Below are 6,291 nucleotides of genomic sequence, written 5' to 3'. Positions count from 1 at the left end.
TCATTTCAATGAATATTCACATTGGCAGATGTTCAAATGACAGGCATAACATGACCATATATATTTGCACAGATATGGTGACATACTCTCAGGGTCAGCCCACCTTTAATGAGACTGCTGCGTTTTGAAATCTGGTTAATATTTAGTGATTGCCAGTCTGAGGGTGTCATTAAGATGTGAGTCAGTCATACGAGTTCATGATAGCGTCCCCGACACGTTGAATACTAAACTTATTTGTAAAGTTCGAACGCCAACTTTTAACCAAACGTGGGAGAAACACTGTGCCTGCGAGGGAACAACAGACACACAGCACATGAGCACAGGGTGCTAAAAAGGGGGAGGGCCGAGGGCGGTGCGGTGGAAGCAAGGGGAACAGATCTTCAAGCTAAAATGCATCGAGCCTCTACACGTTGTTAGCTTATAGATCTGCTCTTTTTTGCTAACGACATTCTGCTTTGTATTGGCAGTGATGGCTGGCTGCCCGAGTGCCCATCAGTCTGACACTTCGGGATCGACTTGAAAGGTTCCCTGGTTGGTTACCCCTGCCCTAGAGTGTGTGTACCAAATGTGGTGCTCGTTTCCACCGCGTAACGATTTTAACCATGTTATGCCGATAATATCCCCTACTATAAGGGCATTTTATCATCAGGTATTTGACCAATCTGGGAACTAAATCGTTACCAAGAAATGTCTTCACCAATGTGTTTCTAAATGTACTAAAAGATTGAAATTCAACTTAGCATATGTGACCATACCATTAACATCATATATAAAGCAAAAAAGTCAAAATTTCATCATTCTTTAAGTAGCATGTGACATATGAAACTAGGGGGTTTTCATGATTCTGAAACCATTCCAAGCATTAGTTTTGCACAAAAACCACTCCTTTGGAGGAAAACATCCAGCACAAATGTGAAGAAGTCAGCTCATTTGGTCAGATGGATATGGCCGAATTTAGCCCAATGAGTGTTTTTTTGTGCAAAACGAATGCTTGGAATTAATTCAGAATCATGAAAACCCCCTACTTTCATATGTCACATGCTACTTAAAGAATTATGAAATTTGGACTTTTGAAGGGAGTTGAATTTCAAACTTTTAGTACATGTTATTAGACACCTTTAGAAACACATTGGTGAAGACATTTCTTGGTAACGATTTAGTTGCCAGATTTGCATAGGTTTCTCTTACTACCTGGAGCACGGCGATGTCGGCCTCCAGCCGGTCCGTGGATCGCTGGGCTTGCTCCTGGGCCGCTCGCCGCCTCTCTTCGATCTCCTCGACGAGCGCGATCATCACCGCGACGTCGCTCCTGATTTGGTGGAGCTCGGCGTGCGCCCTCTGGTACTCTTCCTCCAGAAGCACGGCGGCGCGGGCCTGCATGCCGCCAGGATTTGGGGAGAAAGGGAAAAATAATTGTTGTTGTTCAAGTTTAGTTTGGTGTCAAAGCGTCTGATTGATTGATTGAAGAATGCATTAACTTATTTTGGGGCGGGAACCCCTTTGTGCTTTAAGCATTATGTTGTACTTTAGCAGATCTACAAGCTCATAGCGCTACGAGCTTGTAGGTCTGCTATTTTTTTTTAATCATGAAAATGTGGCCCAAATGTTTGAATATATTCTTTCAGAGTGAACGTTTTTAACTCAAATCTTTGCATCTGGGGGGTCCCTGGAACAACATATTTTCAGATGGGGGTCGGCGGCCAATGACATATATTTTTGGGGGTCCTTGACATGAAAATGTTTGAGAACCACTGACAAGCATTACACTTGTTTACAATAGGGTCCACCATGGTCAATTCATCGTAACATTTAGAAACGTACAAAATAAACACTTCTATATAGCCATAAACAGGAAATAATCATAGAGGTAAAAAGGGGGAAAAATAACATATACGGTGAGGGGAAAAAGGGGTGAGTGGGGGACTCAGATTTTACAGGGGCCAGTTTCGAATTGCAGCCGTCCTAGGTACCCTTTGAGAGCGGTTTTGAAGGAGTCAAGGGATGCGCATGTCTTAATGACTGTTGGTAGGGCGTTCCACATTTTGGTGGCATAGGAGCGAAATTTATTTAGTCTGGGTGTCTGGTCTACAGTAGCCAATAACATCACAGGGAAAAAAACGTTTTGACTTCAATTCAGCTTGTGTAGTAGGTGGCCTTACTTAAAGGATCGGTTCGCCACTATTATATGGCCTTTGTCATGCTTTAGTATGATATCCGTTCATGAAAACAATAAAAATATTTACATTTGGCGAAACCGCTGCGGAGAACGAGTCATGTAATGAGCTGAGGCACGGTAATATCATTTCCTACAATACCCACAGTGCATTGCGCGACAGACAGACAGGCAGCGAGGCAGCCCCCAGCTGAAAGTTTCTCGTGTTGTTTAGAGTTGACTTGAAAGCGATAGAAGTAATAATAATAGCTAATATTTAGCGGTTGTAATAGTAACAGCAGTAGTGGTGGTATAGTAGTTAGTAGTCTCTGATAGTAAGTAGCGTAATAGTAGTGATTTCGAACGTGCGCAGCGTCGGACTCGAAATTCCACTGGCTGGCTTTGTTTTTAGAAATCGTTATGAAGTACAGATGCAATCCCAGCTGTGTGAACCACTTTGGGTGTGCAGTGAACATTTCACCAACGCAGATATCTTCCAGTTCAACCGCAATCTAATGGAAGAATTGACGCGGAGCATCATCATCATCGAAGCAGAAGTTGCAGAACAGAGGTATGTCATTATTGTCATAATAAACCAAAGCTACAATGCTGTGTACAGTACACCAGACTCTGAATGAATGGCGATTGCATTACAGGAGGAGACCACATGCATTTCCTTTCAAAATACGTGGTTGTTGTTGTGATGTCTATAAATTAATTTGACATACCGAGTGTCTCTGATGCTTACAGCATTATAAAGATTTTGTTGCTGTTTGTAACTGGAACACCCTCCACATAAACGCCACCATTTTTCCCAGCTCTGGTCCATAGCCTCAGAGTAAGGCTATGGAACAGAGCTACATTTTTCCATATCAAGCTGCAAACTACAAACCAAACATAAAAGCATTTAAAACCGGGAAAGCATCTGTATTTGCATTGGCTATTCAAAAATAGCAGATATACAAGCTCAGTGCGTCACTTGGAGTTGGTGCCGTGCTGCGAGCTTGTACATTTGCTATTTTTCAAATGTTTTGCTAAAATAAAAAACCTTATTGTTTACCATATTGTCTCATGATTGGTCAGAGGCCCATAATTGCATAATACTTTATTTGTTGCAGGAGCTGAGGTCTCGGTGGCTGTCTTCAACTCAAGAGATGAAGAAGTGGCTTTCAAGGAACTCCCAAGTATACAGTATATTATATAGATACAATTGACTTTGTATGTTGCTATTGAACACAATCTGGATTGATAAAAGAATGTGATCTCATTTTCAAATATTAGACATGTACTACTCCTAAGCCTTTACCAATATTGTTGTGCAAGTACAATTTTAATTCTGGACTTTTACTTGTAACAGAGTATATTTATTTAGCAATATTGATTAGATCCTTTTTCTTCTGGGATTCTTGCACACTGTCCGATTTTTGTAATCTGAGTAGGAGGACAAACTTTGCCTGTGTGGCCTTGTTTTTTAAACCTTATGTTACAGTACAATAAAACACATTCACTGACAAAGTCACACTTATTTCCATTGTGGTCTTGTTTGTATAAACAGACATGTGAATGATTTGTATCACGGTGGCCTTTGATGCAATATTGACAGTTTGAGCCTCAGAGTATTAGGAATTGGTCAAAATGTATAAATACAATAGGCCTACATGAGAAAAAATAAAACAAACTTGACATCAAATCAACTATCTTTTAATAGTACTGATTTACATAAATCTATAAAAACAGGGGTCTATGGTTGAACTGGAAACTAACAAACTACATGTACAATCATACAAGTGCATTAGTCAGAGGTCACTGAGGCAGGTGGTTCTGCATGATGACATGTCGCTGGAGCAGCTTCTGGCCAGGACAGGAGACGCACATGCTGTGGTGAGACAAGACAAGAGTCAGTAATGGTGAAAGCACTAAATGATTACTGGAATGGACGACTGAGTGTGTAGGCTATGTGCAGTATGTTTCATGTGATGTACACTTGGGTATTGGACTGTTAAGATTACCGACCAAATTAGTAGGTAGGCTACAACTATATCAAATATCAATGATAATAATAAGCAGACTTGGCAACCTGACTTGTAGAAAGTATTCACACAATGTTACCAAGATTGCCTTTTTTTACCTTTAGAAATATTGCATGAATCAGAGCCTGTCAGTCAAAAACACTGATCCATGCCTTTGTTTTTTCTGGGCTCGATTACTGCAATTCTGGACTGCAGAATACTGCCAAAGAAAACAACGGAATCTGTGACCTTCCAACCTACATGACTGCCTTCTATTTCAATGTTTTATGCCTTGCGTTTTTCTCTCCATTGCTCTGTAAAGCACTTTGAGCTGCATTGCATGTCATAAAAGGTGCTATACAAATAGTTTGATTTTGAATCAGTGCAAGGCACTTTGCTTGAGTAATTTGTACAATGTTGTCATCAGTTTTATAGTATAGTTTGTTGCTTACTTTTGATAATGATCTTTTTTTCTTCTTTTGAGATATTACAAAAGGTTAAAAGTCAATTCGCTGTCATCTGTTGTGATTTACAGATACAATTCAATACTACAGTGTGAAACAGTGTGTGAGACACAGTAGACCTATAGTATAAATGACAGTATATTTACGGGACTTTGGTTGACCACTGGTCTTTGTAAAAGCATATATAAATATGTGAACCTTTATTGAAAATGATATTCCCTCTAGTTTTCTAGGGGGTCAAACTAAATACAGCAAATACAGTAATGTGCTTTATGTATGAAGTTTGAGTTGAGTATGTATGGCTCACCATCAATCCATCAAAGACATCTTCAGCTTCATCAGCCTTCTGTAGTACCATCTGGGCTGACCTAAGTGAATGAATGGACACAGGTATAACACTTGAATGTTTACATTGCTAACCCTGAAACATACGAGCCCATGGCTAATACTGTACATTGCTTCAGATGGCATGCCATACATACAGTTTTGAATTGAATGAATGAATAGAAGATGTTTGGACCGAAAAGTTGTAGGCTGAAGCCGTGCCTATATCCTCTGACACTTATGTAAACAATACGGTGTGGCGACACACACACACACACACACACATAAGCTGTAAATACATTGAACACTTACTTAAATCTGAATGTCCCTCTTGGTCCATCGGGCTTCGGTTGCAACTTCCAGTTTGAGGCATCCTGAACGCATGATGTCCCCACTTCTCAGTAAAACAGTCAACACTATCTGGGCTTTTCCTGGGCAGAAAAGTTTGTGTGTGCGACGTACTGGTTCAGGGAAAGCTACTAGCTACTATAGCTAGGTCGCTCCAGCAGGCATCAGTCCATCCACAGCAACTAGCAGTGTTGTCCCCGTCAATGCATTCCTTCCTCCGTATATTTCTGGTTCATAATATAACGACCCTAACGCAGATTCTGCCAATATGTATTTAAAATTATCTCGTCCAAAAACTCCCATGGAGTAGCCATACTGACTTGTTGTTGTGGAGTAGCCACAGCTCGTTGTTGTTGTGTAGGCGAGAGACCGTGTCCTTCGCGGCTAGGCTAGCTACGGCAACCCTACCTGTCCAGTCCCTTGTAGTTTCTGAGAGCCTACCGAGGGTCATCCACTTACGTCACTTTGGGACAAATACGTAAGTGGACGACAGCTTTGAAAGTGCGCCCACGGAGCTACAGACTACCAATGATAATACTCCGGGGTATTTTAGCATATATGCTAATGATAAAAAACACACAGATTAGGTTGAATAGTGGCGAAGTGGTCCTTTAAAGCTGATTGGTTAACACAATTTGTGCCCAAGACGTCCACAGACGTCCTAGGAGTTACCGCACGTAGTGTCATTTTCCCCCCCAAAAAGTGGGTCTAAAAGTGCACCCTGGGTCGCCATTTTGAAAGAATGAAAGGGCTGTGTTAAATACACATTACCTTGTGCTCCGTCTTCAGACACTCCAGACAGATGACCTCCAGGTCGCTTCGGCAGAAGATGTTCAGAGGCTCGCCGTGGCTCTGATGATTCGAAAAATTCAAAAAATGGCCACCTAAAGCGTCGACACACGAAGCATCTCAAGTACGGGGCGATGCACACCTTGCAGAAACTGTGCCCACACTCAAGTATCACGGTGTCAGGTGAGAAGTGTCCGGTCTGAAG

At 41.4% G+C, this 6,291-nt stretch overlaps 1 long non-coding RNA gene across 1 annotated transcript; it reads right to left on the bottom strand.

Annotated features, from left to right (window-relative positions):
• Positions 1-3,617: 3,617 nt before the first annotated feature.
• LOC308329918 lies at positions 3,618-5,809 on the bottom strand. Its single transcript, XR_013965424.1, has 3 exons — positions 5,262-5,809; positions 4,933-4,993; positions 3,618-4,028 (listed from the first exon to the last, which is right to left on the bottom strand). It is a non-coding gene; the product is annotated as an uncharacterized lncRNA (long non-coding RNA).
• Between the last annotated feature and the right edge of the window lie 482 nt (positions 5,810-6,291).

The sequence above is a fragment of the Protomyctophum bolini genome, assembly GCF_963924005.1.
Source record: "Protomyctophum bolini genome assembly, chromosome: 15".
NCBI classification, from domain to species: domain Eukaryota; kingdom Metazoa; phylum Chordata; class Actinopteri; order Myctophiformes; family Myctophidae; genus Protomyctophum; species Protomyctophum bolini.
This window is presented reverse-complemented; position numbering and strand designations above follow the sequence as displayed.